This window comes from Anomaloglossus baeobatrachus, chromosome 5 (genome assembly GCF_048569485.1).
Source record: "Anomaloglossus baeobatrachus isolate aAnoBae1 chromosome 5, aAnoBae1.hap1, whole genome shotgun sequence".
In the NCBI taxonomy this organism is placed as follows: domain Eukaryota; kingdom Metazoa; phylum Chordata; class Amphibia; order Anura; family Aromobatidae; genus Anomaloglossus; species Anomaloglossus baeobatrachus.
Window position 1 is genome coordinate 189,529,533 of NC_134357.1, and position 22,538 is coordinate 189,552,070.

A 22,538-nucleotide genomic window follows, 5' to 3' on the forward strand; every position below is an offset into this window, starting at 1 on the left:
TCGCCGAAAGAAAAAGAAGAGATACTGACATATCCTGTATGGAATTTATCTGCACAAATCCTTACTTGTGACCAATTATCTGTTTTATCCAAAGGCTTGAAATTCTGTCCCACCAAGAAATTTGACATTTTTTCTACACTCCTTGACATTAATAAATTTGCAAGGAATTTAACACTTAAATGTCATTTTGATTTGGAATCCAATCATGATACCGGCCCCCATCAGGAAATGGACATTAGAGAAAACAATATAATACCTAGTTTCCATGAACTTGTTCATCTTACGGATTTGAGAAAATTACAGTCGGAATCCAGGACATTAGATCAACTACCTGATATACCTTTCAGGACGTCCAACCCATATTTTTATCCTTTGCAATCTCGTCCCTCAATATTGGACGTTTTCCAAGAAAGGATCGAGCATGATCTAATACATTTGGATCAGGCTCACAAAACAACGATTCACAATATGACATCAGCTGAAAAAACAGCATTAGAATCTCTGAGAGACAATAAAGATCTTGTCTTCAGAGAAGCCGATAAGGGGGGGGGGAATTGTCGTCCTGGATTTACCACTATATATCCAATTGAATAATGAAATCTTGCAAGACACCAATACCTATATCCACCTCAAAGGAGATCCTACTCTCCTATTTAAAAATAAAATTGACAGGTTATTAGAGGATGGGCTCGCAAGGGGAATTCTTTCACAAAAAATATTTGATTATTTAAAGGTGGATTTTCCAGTAATCCCCATTTACCATGCTCTACCCAAAATCCATAAGGGGGTTTCCCCCCCCCCCTTTAGGCCCATAATCTCGGGCATAGGATCATTGGGAGAAAAATTGGGTTCCTGGGTGGATCACTTTTTACAACCTCTTGTCAAAGATCTCCCCGGGTTCCTGAGGGATACCAAAGCCCTTCTATATAATCTTGATTCCCATACCTGGCAGCCTGAGTACACCTGGGTCACCTGTGATATAGTGAGTTTGTATCCGTCTATTCCCCACCATGTAGCATTAGAGTGCCTTGAGTCTTTTCTTTCCAAACACAGTTCATATCCACTTAATATTCAAGATTACCTTGTGACTGCAGTTAATTTTCTTTTAACACACAACTATTTTTCTTTTAACAAGGAATTTTATTTACAGCGTTGTGTAGTTAGTATGGGGGGAAAATTTTCCCCATCTTTAGCCAACATTGTTGTGGCGGTCTTTGAAGAGGTCTATATTTTTGATTTACATAACAATCCATTTTTTGATCATATTATTTTTTACACCAGATATATAGACGATCTACTGTTAATTTGGAAGGGAGACTCGCAGGCTATTCCTAATTTCATTGATTATATCAATAATAATCCTTTTAATTTAAAATTCCCATACCATACCAATTCTGAAAAAATTAACTATCTTGATGTTACTCTGGTGGGGAATCAGAACCATATAGATGCTATACCATATAGCAAGGATACGGACTGTAACTCTCTATTACTGGTTAGTTCTTGCCATCCGGCCCATACAATCAAAAACATTCCTGTGGGGGAATTAATCAGGATTAAGAGGAATTGCTCTCCTTCTGATCTCTTTCCACAGGAATGTATCAAAACTGTCAATAAATTAAGGAATCGGGGTTACTCTCAATGGAGCTTAGAAAGAGCCTGTAAAATTGTTCATAACATTGATAGAGCCGATTTACTTAAAAACAAGAATAAAAATAAACACAGAAAGGATAGCTCCAATAAAATTACTTTCAGCACTGTCTATTCTCCCCAATATCATGACATTGTGAAAATTATTAAAAAACATCTTCCACTACTTCACCAAGATAAAAATCTCTTTAGTATACTAGAGCAATACGACATTAATTTTCTTGCCAAACGTGCGATGAGCCTTGCTAATATTTTATCTCCTAGCATGATCACTGATACGAGGACAAATAATAAGAATTGGCTTTCCTGCAAGGGGTTTTTTCGGTGTGGCCATAATTATTGCACAGCTTGTAAATATGCCAGAATCAGCAAAACTATTACTTCTACCCATACAAGTTCCACATACAACATTGAAAACTATATCAACTGCAATTCATCCTTTGTGATTTATTTAATTGAATGTACTTTATGCAAGATTCAATATACCGGATGCACCGGGAGCCCACTAAAAATAAGGATCAGGCGGCACTTATCAGATACTTTGAATGTCAATGCCTCCAATATTTCAGCTGTCTCACGACACTTTGTGAATATCCACAATAGATGTTTGGACTCATTTACATTCATGGGTATCGAAAAAGTGATCAAGCCAATAAGAGGAGGAGATCATAGAAGAAAACTCCTGAATAGAGAATCCTTCTGGATCTTCAGGCTTGGTACCAGGACACCGCACGGTCTGAACATCCGGCAGGATTTAATCCTGCAATACTCCTAAGTAATTCACCATAAATATTCAAGACAATCCACAACACAACTAGTCTCAATAAGATTATCTATCCATATATCATATATTTCCTTTTTTTTCAATGTCATGATATTATTAAAATCATTTATGTAAAAATATATAATATACACTTCACTACTATATGTTACCTAAAATTCTTCCAATATATAAAAACCATGTGGAAGGGAAAGTTTTTTGACACATATATTAAGAGATCTGTAGATATTTATGGGCTTGTTTTGTGGATGAATTGAAATTTTGTTGTCCTGCAAGTGATCCTCCCGTCACATATACAACCATTGCACGGGGTGTAAACTTGCTAAAAAACAATGGAGAAAGTTATTTGTCATCCACATAAATTTCATATATGGCGTTTAAATTTGTATTGAATGCCACTTATGGCTTGTGATCTACCAAAGAGAAATCATCTCAGGTCAAATTCATTATACACAAAATATCATAATTAAGTTGCTTATGAGATTTGCTGGGCTTTTGCCGGATGCCTTGATTGCCAGTGTATATAACATCATGACCGTTTCACAGTACTTTTATGAATGTCCTTTGTATTTCTTTGGACCTATCTACTTTCATTGCGATCGGCTAAGTCACTGACTGAATCATCAGAGCAAACATATCAATGAAGGAATCATGCTGGATCTTCGGATCTAGTGCTACAATACCGCACAGTCTGAATGTCCAGCAAGTTCCATCCCCACTATATGTTGAAATATAAAAAATTCTTTGCGTCCCTACTTAATGCTACTATATGTCACCGAAAGTTTTTCCAATATACAATAATCACGTGGAATGAAAAGCTTTTTGCTACATGTACCAAGAGCTCTGCAGATATTTATGGGCTTATTTGTGGATGATTTGAAATTTTGCTGTCCTGCGATTGATCCTCCTGTTACATATATAATTATTGCACGGGGTATAAACCTGCCAAAAAACAATTGAGAAAGTCATCTGTCATCCATATAAATTTCATGTATGGCATTTAAATTTGTATCAAATGCCACTTACGGCTTGTGATTTACCAAAGAGAAATTATCTCAGGTTAAATTCATTATACATAAAATATTATTAATGTGTTACCTATGAGATTTACATGGTTTTGCCGGACGCCTTGATTGCCAGTGTACAGAACATCATGATCGTTTTACAGTACTTTCATGAATGTCCATTGCAATTTTTTTTTTGGACCTACGTACATTCATTGTGACCGGCTAAGTCACTGACTGAATCATCAGAGCAAACACATTGATGAAGGAATCATGCTGGATTTTCGGATCTAGGGTTACAATACCGCACAGTCTGAATGTCCAGCAGGTTTCATTCCCACAACATGTTGAAATATAAAAATTTTTAATCCTCTGTAAACTTTAATTTTGATCTGTATTTTACTTTTTCATTTATATGTTAATGTATATGTTTCTTCAAATTGCGGTTTTCCACTCATATGCTTTTACTCCAGTCCCATATGTCTATATTGCACCGGGACTTGCACCTGTTTTAATTTTAATTAAGCACTCAGCCTTGCCAATGACGTATAATGTGTGCCTCCTTTATATGGTATCAGTTTTGGGGTAATCCACATGCCATGAATAAGACGCTCTGGTCGAAACGCGTTGGTTTACACGCTTAAAACTTGTGCCTCTGTGCTTACTGGACTACATTCTGTTTTTACTCGTCTAAATAAAAGCAAGTTTTAACATACTGCTCTCCTTGATGCTGGATATCTGCCTTTCTTGTAGTACCCTCAATACTTACAGCAGGAATAATAGAAAGGCAGGGAGCATTTTGCGCAGCCAAATGCTGTAACCATCTATTTCTGGACACAACAGGACTGTCTATCACCCATGACACACTCGTGACAGTATCCCCCCTTCTATGAGTGGTCTCTGGACACTCAGGACCAGGCCTAGCCAGATCGTCAGCATGAAATAAATGAACCAATCTTGTGGCATTCACATCCGCTACTGGGACCCATTGTCACGCACTGACTACCGGGGTTCCACCAGGTACACGGGAACACACAGAGTACACGTTACAACAGTGGGCCCTTGCACTAGGGAAAGAGGAGCAGAGTCACCTCCTAAACTCACTTGAGACTGATCGCTGTACTCTCTAACATCCCTGTATGGGTTCTTTCCCCCCGTCGTCGATCACGTACCTATCCTAGTCTTTCCATGGACTCAGCCCTGAATAGAGCGAAGGCCAGCGAAACCGCTAGTCCCGCTCTAGGTTAAAGACACAGAGAGGATAAGACAGACAGGGGGAAAATAAACAGCAATCATACAGAGCACTTCAAACAACAAGCGGTAATTTGAGGAACGGACCAGAGGGGAAAAAACAAAGAGAACTAAGGTAGAGAAAACAACACAACTTTCACACAGCAAATTTTCTCTGAATGGCTTTCTGGTCCTCAGCCCACAGGTTCTGTCTGGAGGCTATTAAAGCAGAAACGATCACCAGGCGGTTATCTGGACTAGGAGGGAAGTCTTTTTATCGGAGCTAATTAGCAAGAGAACAGCTTTGCACTGTGATCTCCTTACACCAGAAATAGGAGGGACCACTCTGCGCTCATAGTATCCTCGTGACTGGGACAGAGGGACTCTGGAACCTCAGAAGCAGGTCTATCTGGATTTGCGGAATGAAAAGACTGGACCAGCCTGATGGCATGTGACGCGCCCACGGGGTCTTGGGGGGGAGGGTTACTCGTCACCGGGCCAATTTGGGATGTCACAGAGGCCTGGCCCGGATCCATGACCCCGTCGGTGTCAATAGGAAGGGGAGATTGGATGATGGGAGTTGTAGTCATTTGTGATGCCACCTGTAGTGTGCTGCCAGGTATTAGCCGCCGCTGCGGGAGGTCTTCTCCGGGGTGAATGATAATGCAGCTCAGATGGTATAGCTCTCCACAGGCAGAGCTTAGGCCCCAGGGAGGATGTGGGGAGTAGTAGTCTACTCTATTGAAAGTGCGCAGGGCGCGGGAAGGATTAGATAACACAGCCGTTGCAGTTAAAGTTCTTTACTCACTGAGATGTCTCTGCTCTTGGACTGCTGGACACCACTGTCATGGGCTCCAGCCAATCCCACATAGTTCAGAGGTCAGAATCAGTGTTTCTTTCAATGAGTCAATTCCTCCCTGCGCCGTGTTGTGTGAGTCCCTGCGGCTTGAAGCTACGCTGGGACCCGAGTCCTGGGAATAGTTTCTTTCCCCGTCCTGTATAGCAGGCAGCGCGAGTCTGTAGATGGGACCGCCCTATGGTCAGATCTCCTGGCTCTATATGCTGCTGTGCCCCAGGCACTGTGTGTGGATCAGAAGACTTGAAATCCTCTTCCCGGCAGATTCTGCTGGCGGGACTTGCAGTGCCCACCAGCCTAGGGCTCTGCACCTTGTACTGTGCACTCGGTCCTGAGGGCGCTATGGCGCAGCTTTCCCCTCAGCGACTGTGTCCTCCTACATCTCCCTTGTTTCCTGGTTGCTGACTAACTGCTTGTGTGAGTGTGTGCCGCATTGCTCCCCTGTGTCAAGCTCCTCCTCCTGGGTTTCTGAACTAATGAGCAGAGGGTCCACTACATTAGTGATGGCCACGCCCCAAGTCTCTACCCTAGCCCAGTGTAATACTATTGTATGTACTGAGGATTTCGATTGCGTTAGGGCAATGACAACCAGAGACGAGTTCTTGGTGCAAAAGACGTTTTATAATATGTAACCGCAATATGGGCACAGAACAGAATATACACAATAATATGTAACCGCAATATGTGAACAGAACAAAATATACACAGTAATATGTAACCGCAATATGTACACAGAACAGTATATACACAGTGGAACATAAACACAGTAAATACCTGCTGGGTTCAGAGCAAAGGGGAATTCCCGGGGCCGCGCACTGGACTCCCCCAGGGAGACCACCAGAAGCGAACCCCTATACAGGGGCTGTCCGGCAATCACCCCAGAAGACCCAAATGTACAGCAGCCGGGACACAAAAGGGCAACAGATATAGTACAAAAAAATTCCCTACATGATGTGAGTCCTAGGGTGGATATGAATGGAAGGGACCGGGCAGAAGTGCCGACCAGAGACGGCAGATAGAGTCCGAGCATAGTTGGATGAGAGGTGAAGTCCAGAGCTGGTGTCAGGTGTTTCAACCGGAACCAAACAGCAATCAGGAGATGAGAGCAGCAGGGCAGGAGTACACAGGAAGCAGTATACTCAGGCAACTAGACTAGGCTGAGGGGCGGGATTTTAAACAGATGAACAGGAAGTAGGGCAACAGAACAGAAAACTCCATGTTAACAAAGGGCAAGATCCTTCAAAAGAAAACTGGAAATCCCGGAACTCTGACAGTACTCCCCCGCCCAGAAACGGCCTCAGGACGGATCAGGGCCAGGCTTGTCCGGGTACCTCCGATGAAACTGAGCAACCTTCCGGGGCGCTCGGATGTTACCCACAGGCTCCCAGGAATCGTCCTCGGGGGAGTACCCCTGCCAACGTACCAGATACTGAAGCCGATGCCGATGGAGCCGGGAGTCAATAATGTCCTCAACCACGAACTGCTCCTGGCCATCAACCATCACCGGCGGAGGAGGAGGCACGATACGACCATGAAACGTATTAGGGGAAACTGGTTTTAGCAGAGAAACGTGAAAGACCGGGTGTACCTTTAAATTGTGCGGCAACCTCAGCCGACAGGCCACAGAGCTCACTATCCCGGTGATCTTAAACGGACCAATGCATTTCTGCCCCAGCTTCTGCGAAGGAACACCTAATTTCAGATTTTTGGTGGATAACCACACCGAGTCCCCTACCTTATACATGGGTGCCTGTTTCCGGTGAGTGTCTGCCGACTTCTTGTAACGCTCCTGAGCCGAAGCCAAAGAGTCCTTCAAAACCTCCAGATTCCATCGTAGCTCCGTCAATCTGTCCTCCACCGCTGGCACCGAAACCGCCACCGGTGACCTAGGCAAAATATTCGGATGGTAACCCAAGTTAGCGAAAAAGGGCGTTACCTTAGTGGAGCTGCTCTGAGTGTTGTTATACGAGAACTCCGCCAAAGGAAGCAGCTGCAACCAATTGTCCTGCAGATGGCTGACATAACATCGTAGGTACTGCTCCAGGGCTTGATTAGTCCGTTCGGTTTGTCCATTTGTCTGGGGATGGTATGCAGAAGACAGACATCAATATGGAGTGCCGAACAAAACCCTTTCCAGAACTTAGATGTGAACTGCACACCCCAGTCAGAGATGATCTCATCCGGTACCCCATGCAATCGAAATATATTCTGGATAACCAAATCCACTGTCTCTGCGGCTGAGGGAAGACCGGTACATGGAATAAAGTGGGCAGCCTTTGTCAACTGATCCACCACCACCAAAATGGTATTGTTACCGCCTGAGACGGGCAACTCCACAATAAAATCCATTGAGATGGATCCCCAAGGGCGAGATGGTACGGGTAACGGTTGAAGGAGTCCCGTAGGAGCCACACGAGGGACCTTGCACCGGGCACAAACCACACATGAGTGGACATAGTCTTTCACATCCTTTAAACAGGTAGGCCACCAGAAAAAACGGCTCAGAAATTCCTGCGTCTTCTGTACCCCCCTATGACCTGCCAACACGGAGTCATGGACCAACTTGAGAACCCGAAGTCTTACAGCCTCCGGGACATAAATACGTCGCTCTCTCAACCACACACCATTCCGAAGGACAAGAGTCACATCATTCGGGGGGGCAGCAAGAAATACGTCACCATCATAGGCCAGCTTGATGTCCTTCCACAAGTCCTGGTCCCGGATTACTCCAACAAAATTGGCATCTGATAAAACGGTCTGAGACGGGGTTCCAGGCACGGAGTCCATGGCGTGGATTCGGGACAAGGCATCGGCTTTCCCATTACGTGACCCTGGACGGTATGTAACGATAAAATTAAACTGGTTAAGGAACAGGCTCCAATGGGCTTGCCGTGGAGTCAGGCACCTGGCAGATTTAAGGAATTCTAGGTTACGATGGTCTGTGAGAACTATCACTTGTTGCGCTGCTCCCTGTAAGTGGTGTTTCCATTCCTTAAAAGCAGAAATAATCGCCAACAATTCCTTGTCCGCAATGTCATAGTTCTTTTCTGCAGGGGACAACCGGCGAGAAAAGAAAGCACACGGGTGCAAGAGACTCTTGTCCCTAGTCCTTTGTGAAAGGATAGCCCCTAATGCATAATCGGAAGCATCGACTTCCACAATAAAAGGGAGTGCGGGATTCGGGTGTATTAGTATTGGTGCTGAGGTAAAACAAACCTTGAGACGATTGAAAGCTTCCTGGGCCTGGGCAGACCACACAAACTTCTGCCCTTTTTTGGTTAACAGAGTGATAGGACGGACGATCTCTGAAAAGTTATGGATAAAGCGTCTGTAAAAGTTAGCAAAACCGACAAAGCGTTGTACCTCCTTGATGTTTCCCGGTTCCGGCCAGTCTAGAATTGCCCGTATCTTGCCAGACTCCATGTTCAGTCCCTGAGGAGAGATGACATATCCTAAAAATTGTATCTTTGAGCAATGGAATTCGCACTTCTCCAGTTTAATATACAGGTGGTTATCCCTCAGACGGGTAAGTACTGTCTTGACGTGCTCCTGGTGTTCCTGTAGGGAATCAGAAAAGATCAAGATATCATCCAGGTAAATCACCATGAACTGGTCCATTATATCCCTAAAAATATCGTTGACTAGGTGTTGGAAAGCCGCAGGGGCGTTACAAAGTCCAAAAGGCATGACTAGATACTCATAATGTCCATATCGACATCTGAACGCTGTTTTCCACTCGTCCCCGGGACGTATGCGGAGTAGATTATATGCCCCACGGAGATCCAATTTAGTAAATATTTTGGCCTGTCGTACTCTCTCCAATAGTTTGGGAATCAACGGTAACGGATACCGGTTCCGGATGGTTATCTTATTTAGTTCGCGGTAGTCGATACAAGGTCTCAGAGTCCCCTCTTTCTTTTTCACAAAAAAGATGGGTGCCCCTGCTGGTGAGGTAGAAGGTCGAATAAATCCCTTGGCTAGGTTTTCATCGATGTAATCTTTTAGTGCTTGGAACTCAGGTGCCGCCAACGGGTAGACATGACCAAACGGGATCTCTGCCCCTGGGAGTAAGTCTATGGGACAATCATACGGTCTATGTGGGGGAAGCCGATCTGCTTTTCTTTTGTCGCATATATCAGCGAAGTCATTATAAACCAGGGGTAGAACAGGTACCTGTACAGTGCCCTCCGCATTCGGTGTTACTGGAACCGGTACAGTTGGACTAATGGTCGGACCACTCTGGAGTGGGAAGGATATTTCTTTAGTCTCCCAATCGATGACTGGATTTGTAGACCGCAGCCAAGGAATTCCTAAAATTATCGGAAAATGGGGAGAAGAAATCAACATGAAAACAAGGGTCTCCTGCTGACCTGGTTTCATCACACATTCAAGGGGTACTGTCTCCCGATCAACTGGTCCGGAAACTAATGGAGAACCGTCTACCGTCTCCATGGTAACTGGTGAGGATCTTTGTTGAGTCTGGATACCGTGTTTCCTGGCAAAAGAAGAGTTCATGAAATTTCCCCCTGCCCCAGAGTCTATCATAGCAGATGTAGGAATTAACTGTCCCTCCCACCGTATCTGAATGGGAAGCGAGCAATGGGTGTATTTCCCTTCTGGGTCCTTAGGTGAAGTTGACATCAATGTCGAGGGAAATACCGCATCCAGGTGTAAACTTGCCTCAGAGATATCGGACTCTGTGTCCGTGTTATCACACTCTGCCATTGCTGCTAGTACCTTATTCGGGCGATTTGGACGTTTTGGGCAGTCAATCAGAAAATGGTCTGATTGACCACAATAGAAACACAAACGCTCACGGAGCCGGTGTTCACGACGTTCGTTGGTGTCTCGCTTTTGTAGAGTCCACTTGCATAGGAACATCCTCGGCCTCCCGTGGCGTCTTGTGAGCGGGTTCTCTAGAAGGAAACGCAAAGTTGGTTACCCGGTTTACAGCTGCCCATTTTTCCTGTCGGCGTTCCGTCAAGCGGGTATCGATATGCACACAGTGTTGGAGAAACAGTTCAAAATCCCGTGGAGATTCGGCACGAGCTAACTCGTCCTTGATGGTACCGGAAAAACCCTTTCTGAACACTGATAATAGCGCATTATTTCCCCAGTCGGTGTCTACCACTAACCTTTTGAACTCAGTAGCGTATTCGACAACAGACCGCTTTCCCTGACGTAAGGAAAGCAGAGCCGATTCAGCGGTAGCACGGCGATTAGGATCATCAAACATTTGCGCCATTGCTGTTAAAAAGTCATCCAGGTTATTTAAACGGATATCACGATTCTCTATCATAGAATTAGCCCAAGCCAGTGCTCGTGAGGTTAACAACATGATTATACATAACACTTTTGACCGGTCAGACCGGTAATAATCAGCATGCACATCAAAAAACAGTATAGACTGGTTAACAAACCCACGGAACTGACTTCGATCACCACTGAAACAAAATGGGGGTAACCTAGGCATACCGGCAGCTGATACGGACGTAGTGGGGGCGGCTTCCTGAGCCTCCACTCTGGTTTGCAAATCCTGACTAGCCGGACCCAGTACCTGGTGATTGTGGCCCAGCTGTACCTCCACATCTCTAAGCTTAGTTTGCACCACCTCCATCTCCTGCTGCAAGGAGTTAATCATGGAGAAAAGCTGATCTACTTATGTCTCAGTCATTGCCCCAGCGAAATCCTCTTATTGTGGCCTGAGTATAATGTAATACTATTGTATGTACTGAGGATTTCGATTGCGTTAGGGCAATGACAACCAGAGATGAGCTCTTGGTGCAAAAGATGTTTTATAATATGTAACCGCAATATGTGCACAGAACAGAATATACACAATAATATGTAACCGCAATATGTGAACAGAACAAAATATACACAGTAATATGTAACCGCAATATGTACACAGAGCAGTATATACACAGTGGAACATAAACACAGTAAATACCTGCTGGGTTCAGAGCAAAGGGGAATTCCCGGGGCCGCGCACGGGACTGCCCCAGGGAGACCGCCAGAAGCGAACCCCTATACCGGGGCTGTCTGGCAATCACCCCAGAAGACCCAAATGTACAGCAGCCGGGACACAAAAGGGCAACAGATATAGTACAAAAAAATGTCCGTACGTGATGTGAGTCCTAGGGTGGATATGAACGGAAGGGACCGGGCAGAAGTGCCGACCAGCGACGGCAGACACAGTCCGAGCACAGTTGGATGAGAGGTGAAGTCCAGAGCTGGTGTCAGGTGTTTCAACCGGGTCCAAACAGCAATCAGTAGATGAGAGCAGCAGGCCAGGCGTACACAGGAATCAGTATACTCAGGCAACTAGACTAGGCTTAGGGGCGGGATTTTAAACAGATGAACAGGAAGTAGGGCAACAGAACAGAAAACTCCATGTTAACAAAGGGCAAGATCCTTCAAAAGAAAACTGGAAATCCCGGAACTCTGACAGTACTCCCCCCCCCCCAGAAACGGCCTCAGGACGGATCAGGGCCAGGCTTGTCCGGGTACCTCCGATGAAACTGAGCAACCTTCCGGGTGCTCGGATGTTACCCACAGGCTCCCAGGATTCGTCCTCGGGGGAGTACCCCTGCCAACGTACCAGATACTGAAGCCGATGCCGATGGAGCCGGGAGTCAATAATGTCCTCCCAGTCCCGGTGAGAGGGCAACTAACTGTGTATGGTGGTGGATTATGTTTGTTTACCGGCAATGACCTCCTCCTTACCTGGGATGAATACTGCGCCTCTGGTAAGGTGCAGTACCCTGTGGCGACTGAAGCCTCAGGGGTGCCACATATGGACATCATTCTTTTCTCTGAACTGTAACCCTTCCAATGTACTAGGTACTGAAGTAACCAGCGTGCCAAGCAGGAATCAATGCTATCTGAAATTCTAGATTTCCATCCACAACAACCGGGCAAGGGGGTAACGGACCTTTTTCAAAGGAAGCAACATATTTTTTGAGGAGAGAATGATGAATCTTGAATGAAGTTGAAAAGCTACTGGATTGATAATGGCGACTATTTTATATGGCCCAATGAACCTGGGTTCCAGCTTCCAAGAAGGCACCTTCAACTTAATGTTTTTTGTAGACAACCACACCATATAATTAACACACAGATCCAGACCATTCATACGCTTACGATCAGCCATACCTTTGTATTTGGCACCCATCACTTTCAAGTTATTCAGAACCCATCGCCACACAGCAGAAATGGATGAATAGAATCACTCCTCCTCAAGGAATCCTGAGGAACGGTTTCCATTAAAGATGCACAATTGAGAATGAAACCCATATGCCCCGAAAAATAGGGAGTTGTCTGTAGATTCATGACATTGATTATTTACTGCAAAGTCTGCAAAAGGTAAATAAGAAACTCAATCCTCTTGATTTTCAGAAACAAAGCACCTTAAATATGTCTCAAGATTTTGATGCACCTGTTCAGTCTGTCCATTGGACTGACGGTTAAAGGCGGATGAAAATGAAAGATGAATCCCTAGCCATGCACAATATGCCTTCCAAAACATAGATATGAATGGGGTCACGCAATCTGATATAATATCAGATGGAAGCCAATGCAGTTTTAAAATCTCATTGATAAACACTTGTGCCAAAGTTTTAGCACTGTGAAGTGCAGATAAAGCAATAAAATGAGCTCTTTTGCTAAACCTGTCAACCACTACCAGTAATACAGTCTTACCAGTGGACACGGGCAGATCAGTGATAAAATCTACCGACAGGTGTATCCATGGTCTATGAGAAATGACCAATGGTTGCAGAACCCCAGATGGACGAGTATGATGGGTCTTAGAACACGCACAAACATTGCAAGCCGTGAGATAATCCTGAACATCATGGTGTAGTTTAGACCACAAAAAGCAACGAAAGAGCAGTTCATTAGCAGTTTTACTCCCCGGATGTCCTGCCAGATCTGAATCATGATGTTCACTTAAAATTTTAAGATGTAAATTCAGAAGAACAAACAGTTTAACTGGAGGACAAGCGGCAGGGGTAATCCCCTAAGCTTCTGTGGTCTCCTTCTCAAGGTCCGAACATATTGCCGAAATGACTGGTCTCTTCAGCAAAATGTGGACAGGCTCGCCAATGTAGACTCCCATGGGAAAACAATGGGATAATGCATCAGTCTTGACGTTTTTATCCCCCATACAAAAAGTAACAGAGTTTAATCTTGTAAAAAACAGAGACCACCTTGCCTGCCTAGGAGTAAGTTGTTTAGCAGATTCCAAATACAATACATTTTTATGATTAGTAAAAACCAGGTGTACTGCCCCATCCAAAAAATGACACCATCCTTCAAAAAACAACTTTTGTTGCCAGGAGCACTCTATTGGCGATATCATAATTTCTTTCAACGGAAGAAAATTTGTTGAGAAGAAGGAACACGGGCCAATTACCAGAAGACGATCCCTGCGACAGTACAGCCCACACCCCCACCTCTGATGCGCCTACCTCTACAATGAATGGTTGGGTAACATGAGGCTGTATGAGGACCAGTGCCCAAGCAAAACATTTCTTAAGAGTAGCAGATGCAATACGGGCAGGATTGGACTATTTTGAAAAGTCTGTCGCTTTTCTAGTCATATCAGCTAATTATTTGACTGCTAGTGAAAAATTCTTTATGAACTTACAGTAATAGTTGGCGAAACCAAGAAACCGCTGTAAAGCCTGCAGATTTTCAGAAAGATCCCAGTCCAGTACTGCCCGTACTTTAGTATATGATAACCAGTGGAAGATAAAAGATACCCCAAAAATTGAATCTCCTCAACGGCGAACTTGCTTTTTCCAACTTGACATAGAGTTTGGTTTTCCTAAGTACCTGTAAAACCTGCCTCACATGTACCTGGTGGGACTCTAGATCTGGAGAATAAATTAAGATGTCATCCAAATATATCACCACAAATTTACCCAATATATGTTGAAAAATGTCATTAACAAAATGTTGGAATACAGCGGGGGCATTAGATAATCCAAACAATTTTCAATTCATGCCCCTCCTTAATCTGGAAAAGATTGTATGCTGCCTCAGATCCAGTTTGGTGAACCATTTTCCCCAACAATCTGATTAAAGAGAACTGGGATGCAGGAGAGGGAGTACAGATCCCGAACGGTGATCCGATTCAGTTGATGGAAATCTAAACAAGGATGCAGCCCCCCACCTTTTTTCTTAATAAATAAAAACCCTGCATCTACTGGAAAACAGGAAGGCCTGATATGTCCTTTAGCAAGGCTTTCTGTAAAGGGTGCTTTACACGCTGCGACATCGCTAGTGATAGCTAGCGATGTCGTGCGCGATTGCACCCGCCCACGTCGCTGTTTCGTCATGGGGGTGATCGCTGCCGTAGCGAACAATATCGCTACGGCAGCGTCACACGCACATACCTGCTTAGCGAGGTCGCTGGAGACACCGAACAATCTCTCCTTTAAGGAGGATGTTCGTGCGGCATCACAGCAGCGTCCCAAAGCGGCCGCCCAATAGCAGAGGAGGGGCGGAGAAAAGCGGCCAGAACATGCAGCCCACCTCCTTCCTTCCTCATTGCCGGTGGACACAGGTAAGGAGATGTTCGTCATTCCTGCGGTGTCACACATAGCGATGTGTGATGACGCAGGAACGACGAACAACCAGCGGCATGCACCACCAACGATATTATGATAACGAGCAACGTGTCAACGATTAACGATTTTTGACGTTTTTGCGATCGTTGATCGACGCTCCTTTTAGTCACTCACAACGATATCGCTAACAGCGCCGGATGTGCGTCACGAACACCGTGACCCTGACGATATATCGTTAGCGATATTGTTGTGTGTAAAGTACCCTTAAAGTACGCTTTTGTAGCGCCCCTGAAGCTCTGGTCGCTACAGGGTACTGCAATTGAGTTAAGGAGCAGAATCTATCTGGGGTAAGTGACAGGAGGTTTGCCGGTGCTCACACCAGACATACACATTTCACATGCAGTTAGGCACAGAGGGGAGTGGACTGGGGTGGGCAGAGAGAGTCAGCCATTCAGTAACATGGGACTTCCCGGCACCAGAACAACCACTGGGGGGCAGGTGCCACATTGTGTATAAGAGGAGGTAGCCATTACACAGAGAGCTTTCTAGAGGGACATCCCCTGAGACCAGACTGGATGCAGGATAGCACCAGTGCTGGAGGGACTAGACAAAGCTCTCCTTTCTGCTGCGGAGCCTGGGGCTTGTGAGCAGGAGCTCAGCCCAGGTTCCTTCTGCCAGTCGCTTGATAGCAAGGACAAACAGGACATTTACACTGACACCGGTAACCACTTGGAACTTGCATCGGATAACCAGAGACTTACCAGCAGTGAACCAGGACATTCTCGGGCAATATCCTAACCAGTTACTAAACACCTGAACCGGAGCTCTTGCCTCATTTCCACTATTTACCGGCGACGCTGTCCACCAAAGTCCCAATTGAAGGCAACAGCCCAACCCGTCCGGATAGTAGCCACCGCCAAAGGCCAGAGATCCAAGGGCCAGCGCCTGCGGGCAAAGGGGCTCCTCCGACATCTACACGCCGGGGAGCGAACTACCAGTGCTCAGGCACAGTGGTCAAACTACAACATAGGTGCAGGAGAAAGGTGGACATTGCCAACCCAACTAGGAAGCTGCAGCCGGCTGCGGGCCCCGTTCATACCTTCGTTTGGTTTACCAGTGACTCTATGTAGTTTAATCATGAGTACACCAGTGCCATCCGGCATCGCGCCGCACCGCAGCCCTGCGCCCTGCACCCCGGCTCTTGCACAACCGGGCCCCGGGACCAACATCCCCTACCCACGGAGGGGTCAACACCTAGCTGCGCCACTACACCGCTCCCGGGAGTCCCCGTATCTTCACCGCAGTGGTGGTGTCCACCATCACCACAACCCATGGGTGGCGTCACGAACAATCGTCCCAAAACCAAATACCCGCATCCCCCGTGTGTAACTCCAACCTCCCTTACAGAGCGACATGACCCCCGGGTCCGTGAGGGGCTTGAGCCACCACCCGTAGAACGCGAGCACGGATCCGAGCGGCTCGGCGGCCGCAGCCGAGGCCCGGGGCGGTACACATCGACTCTTCTGGCATCACGAACAGAATAGAACCAGTCTACTTACCGTTAGAAGTGCGCCTTGTGGTTCCAGTCAGCGGCGTCCCGCTGAAAAATCTGAAGATCCGCCATCTTGGGCGCGAAAGTTTCCCCCTCGAGTCGTCTTCCCTGAGCAGTGGAGGCGTGAAAGTGAAGCCCCGCCCCCAAAGAGAGAAGTGCTGTAGAAAAACCAAGGGGGGGCGGGCAAGGAGCTGGCCTCATGTGATTCCGGGGATAAGAAGCAGGGACGCCAGGACTCTGCACCCGTCTTGTTCCTGGATCCCGAGCAAGAAACATGTCCGCCCCGTCCAGCAAGCCTGAAGCCCCGGAGCCCGCACCCGGAACAGCGGCGTGGCTGGAGGCTGTGTTGCCGCAACCAAGCGGAAATGCGCCGCCTGATGGATCGATGGACGGCCGAGGTGGGGGAGCTGGTTACAGTCGCGCAGTTGTACGAAGTAGAGACCATTCTTGAAGACCGGGTAGGTGACCCACGCCCCTATGTCCTTGAGGGACCGGCCGCTGCAGCTGAGGGACCCGGTCTGCCCCCAGCTCCTATACAGTCTCCCCCGGTGCCCGCGCCGGCCGCCGCTGCTTCCCCACCCGGACCGCCGACGTCTCCACTGGCAGCAGGGGCCGCGGTCCTGGCTCGAGGAGACCCGACTGCAGGGAAGACCGCCAGCAGGAAAGGAGAAGCTACAGTATCCGCGTGGGCTGCAGGAGTGGCACCCGCCCAAGATGCTGAAGCTGAGACGGCGTAGGGCCCGTTGCCACCAGGAACGGCGACATGGCTGGAAAGGAAGCTGGCACAGTTCTGCATCCAGGTACAGGTCGAGTCGATGCAGCAGGTTCTGGGCTGGAAGCAGGAGATAGAAGAGATGGCAGCCGTGGTGTGGGTGAGCGAGAGGCCCGCCTCGGGGAAAATGCCCCTGCAGGATCAAACCTTCCCAGATCTACTGGCCCGCCAGGAGGCAGGACCCGTTCCCGGTGAGACCTGTGAATCCCAGATGTCCCAAATCTATGTGCAAGCCCCGGGCGTTGAGAGGGCGCGTCTGGGTGCTCAGCTGCATGTCCGAGCCTCCCCGCCACCTTCTCATGATGAAAAGTAAGGCAGCGGACTCCCGTTGTCAACAGTGACTCTGAAGCACTGCCGGGTGCGTAGCACCGTACCCGTTCCCGCTTGGGTGGCCTGAGCCAGTTCCCGTTTTCCGGACTGGGGAAAAGGGGTGTTGCCTGTTTCTTAAGGGCAGCATCAAGGTTCAGGTTGCTTGGGTGGGAAAGCGGAAGGACCCGTCCCCGTTAATGTTATTAAAAATGTTTTTTACCGTTTGCAACGTTTCAAGTGATGTGCCCCCCGTAAGGGAAGAAATGAAAATGCTTTTTGACTGTTTACCTGTTATTTATCTTTTTGCAGTTAGCAGGAAAATAAAACCGGTGTGGACGGGCAGCCCGCGGATGGTCTGCATTAAACCAAGGGGGAATGTGACGCCCTGGACCCCAGGGGTCACAGGTCACAACACTCGCCACATACACCCCCACACTAGAAAGGTACCATCAGTCAACCACAAACACCTGATTGCCTCCCTCAGTGTTAGACAGGCCCACCAGGTGGACGGAGTCAGGTGGAAAGACACGCCCACCGAGGAGTCTGCTGGCCTGAGGCAGGAAAACACAAACAGTCCAGTCCAGTTCAGTACAGAGTTCAATTCAAGCCTTCAGTACAGTGCAGTGGAGTGGAGAGTAGCAGAGTATAGTGGTGCTTGGGGCCTGGGCTGGAGCCTAGGACCCCAGATCAGTCAGGCAGGCAGACGGCAGTGACCGTCTGCAGGAGACCGGGAATATGAACTGCGGAACCGTAGGAACCGGGACAGGGTAGTGGCCCGCCGGAACAGAACCGGGGAGCTACCTGGATACCAGAGCACCAGGCAGGGTACTCAGACCCCGAACTAGGCTATATGCCACCACCATAGTCGAATTAACTGATTGCGGTCTGGACCTCAGGGGTTCATTCCCACCAAAGTCCCAATTGAAGGCAACAGCCCAACCCGTCCGGATAGTAGCCACCGCTAAAGGCCTGAGATCCAAGGGCCAGTGCCTGCGGGCAAAGGGGCTCCTCCGACATCTACACACTGGGGAGCGGACTACCAGTGCTCAGGCACAGTGGTCAAACTACAACATAGGTGCAGGAGAAAGGTGGACATTGCCAACCCAACTAGGAAGCTGCAGCCGGCTGCGGGCCCCGTTCATACCTTCGTTTGGTTTACCAGTGACTCTGTGTGGTTTAATCGTGAGTACACCAGTGCCATCCGGCACCGCGCCGCCCTGCGCCCTGCACCCCGGCCCTCGCACAACCGGGCCCCGGGACCAACATGCCCTACCCACGGAGGGGTCAACACCTAGCTGCACCACTACACCGCTCCCGGGAGTCCCCGTACCTTCACCGCAACGTTGGTGTCCACCATCACCACAACCCGTGGGTGGCGTCACGAACAATCGTCCCAGAACCAAATACCCGCATCCCCCGTTACGTAACGCCAACCCCCCGTCCAGAGCGACATGACCCCCGGGTCCATGAGAGGCTCGAACCACCACCTGTAGAACGCGAGCACAGATCCGAATGGCTCGGCGGCCGAGGCCGCAGGGCGGTACATTATACACCGCCCGAAACCGAGTACGCCATAACACTGGGTGACACACTTTCATGGCCTGCCTCTCTGAACCAGAAGTATTATATAGCCTGCTCTTTGACAACTTGGCCCCTGGCATAAGATTGACTGAACAGACATAGGAGCTGTGGGGTGGCAACTCCTGACACCCTTGACCACAAAAAACATCCTCAAAGTCAGACAAATACTCAGGAAAGTACCAGGCAGCAACCATTGAAATATAGGTGCTCTTGCAATGGTTTCGACATTACTCATTCCACCTTTCTACCTCCTGTGCCTGCGAGTCCACCACAGGATTGTGTAGCGTCAGCCAAGGGAGACCTATAACCACAGGGAAAGGTAGACTCTCCAGCACAAAACAAACAATGGATTCTGTGTGCATGGCACCAACCTGGAGACGTAAACCTTGATTGACCTGATTGAAATGTCCCCTACACAGGGGTCCAGAATCGATGGCGACAATGGAAATAGGTTTAGGTAACTTATGTGGAGTAAGGCCATGGGTACGGATGAACTGGGCGTCCACCAAATTGGACCCCGCACCGCTATCCAAAAAGGCGGAAATATACACCTTCTTTCCACCTAACAGGACCTCAGCAGGCATTAAAAATTGCATCCTATCAATGGAGGAAATATGTACACCCAGGTTACTATCCTCCATGCAAACTGGGCTCAATTGTTTTTTCGTTGGCCGAGTACAGTTTTGTATTGAGGGACAGTTCTGTACAAAGTGAACTTTATGATCACAAAAGAAACAAATCCTCACCTTGCGCTGATCTATAGGTGAATCAGTGCCCCTGGTTGCCTCTCTGAACTGTACAGGGTCCTCAGTAGTTACACACCTAGGATCAGTAACTACAGTATCCCTGGTAGACAATGTTATCTCCTTTGATCTTTCATGGAGACGATAGTCAACACGGATAGCCAGGGCGGCCTCCAAGGAACCCGACATCTCATACAAGACTAGCCCGTTCTTATCTTTTTAAGAGAGACTCAGAAATGGCTCCCGAGCGCGGGATCATTCCACCGCGTGTCCATGGACTATCTGCAGAGCTCTAAGCAGAATTCCTCAGCAGGCCGGTCACACTGCCGAATCTGACATAGTTCAGATTCAGACAGGGCGACCCGATCGGGATCATCATAAAAGATCCCCAAAGCACAGATAGAACCCTCAACTTTCCAGAGTGACTGAGAACCGGGCGGGAGAGAAAAGCCCAGAGAAGAAGATCACCCTGGTAGAGTGAGATAACTATCCCCACACACTGTACCTGAGGAGTGTGGTCTAAGTCTAAAATACTGTTTACAGGCCTCCCTAAATAGCACAAACTTTTCCTATCCTCCAATTAACCTATCCGGCAATGCCAACTTATGTTCAGGAGGGAAAGGTCTGAGAGCAGTAGCTGCTAAACCCCGGTTCTGAAGAGAGGTCTGCATCATAACCGAATGCTGATCTGCCACCTCTACTGAGAGATTCTGCAGCTGCTCAACTAAAGCAGCAATGGGACCCAAACTAGAACTATCACAAAATGATGGGGCTGGTGATAATGTCATGCAGGGACTACTAAGATTCCGCCAGGTACATGGGAACCCAGCGAGCGCTGCAACACACCGGGTACAAGTTACAACAGTGGGCCCTTGCGCTAGGGAAAAGGGAGCAGTGTCACCTCACCTGAGACTGATCCCTGCAGTCCCTAACGTTCCTATATGGATTCTTTCACCCCGTCGCAGATCACTTAAGGGGGCTTTACACGCTACGACATTGCTAACGATATATTGTCGGGGTAACGGTGTTTGTGTCGCACATCCGGCATCGTTAGCGATGTCGCAGCGTGTGACAGGCTGGAGCGACCTAAAACGATCGCAAAAAAGACAAAAATCGTTTGTTTTGGAGAGGTCGTTTAATAACAAAAAATCGTTGGCAGGTAAGTAGCGATGTTGTTCCTCCTTCCTGCGGCATCACGCATTGCTAACATCTCCTTACCTCCGGCACGCCGGCAATGAGGAAGGAAGAGGGTGGGCGGGATGTTTGGCCTGCTCATCTCCGCCCCTCCGCTTCTATTGCCCGGCCTCTTAGAGACGCCGCAGTGACGTCGCTATGATGCCAAACGCACCTCCCCCTTGAAGGAGGGATTGTTCGGCGGTCACAGCAAAGTCGCCGACAAGGTATGTGCATATGACGCTGCCGTTCGCTACGGCAGCGCTCACCACATATCGCACGTACGACGGGGGCGGGTGCTATTGTCGCGGGCGGAGGAGGGGACGCTGTGCTCACCCACTGCTCGGTCCGGCTGCTGCTGCTGCTGCTCGGTGGTGGCTCGAGCGGTGGGCCGGATCCCGGGGACTTGAGCGGCGTTCCTCGCCCGTGAGTGAAAGGGGGGTAGTTTGGTTTAGGGATATTGTCCGTGACGCCACCCACGGTTGTGGTGAGATTGGTGACACCACCGCTGCTCTGGACGGGGATCCCGGGAGCGATGACAGGGAGCAGCTTGGATGTTGTTCCTCCCCTCCGTGGGTAGGGGGGTTGATTGTCCCAGGTCTCGGTGAGGGGGTAGGGATGGATGGCAGGCGGGTTACGGGGCCTGGTGAGGTGCAGGGTCACGGGGGCAGCGCTGTGCCACACGGCACGGTGGTACTCACTCAGCCAATGATGAATGAAAAGTCTCCGGTAAAACAAACGGCTGGATGGACGGGTCCCACAGACGGCTGCGGTAGCTCTCCCGGTAGGTTGATGGTGACTGCCTTTCCCTGCACCTGTGTTGTGTTTACGGTTCCAATGGCTTCCCACCGGTAACCCACTCCCCAGATTGGATGGATGCTGAAGGAGCCCCTTTTGCCCGCAGGCTCTGGCCCTGGGAACTGTAGCCTTGGCGGTGACTGTGTTTCCCTTTGCGGTTTGAGCTGTTGCCTTCAATTGGGTCTTGACTGCTGGGAAACCCCGGAGGTTCCCTTCGCTAACGGATTTGACCAGTTTTACGGCGACTCCTAGCCTGGTCGGGGTCCGTAAGCCCTGCCGGATGGTGCTGGCTTCTCTTTGCTCCCCAATCCGGTACCGTCGGGCCACCGCCCGTCCACGGTCCTTACAATTCGCTCTAATCAGCCTCTCCTGCAGTCGGTCACCACCGTCTGCCAACCTTGCTGTACCGTCCGGGTGAGTGGCCCGGACGCCGTCAGGCTGCTCCTCTACCACTTCACTTCCTCTCATTCCAAAACTGAACTCTAATCTGACTCTTTTTCCCGCCTCCAGGACT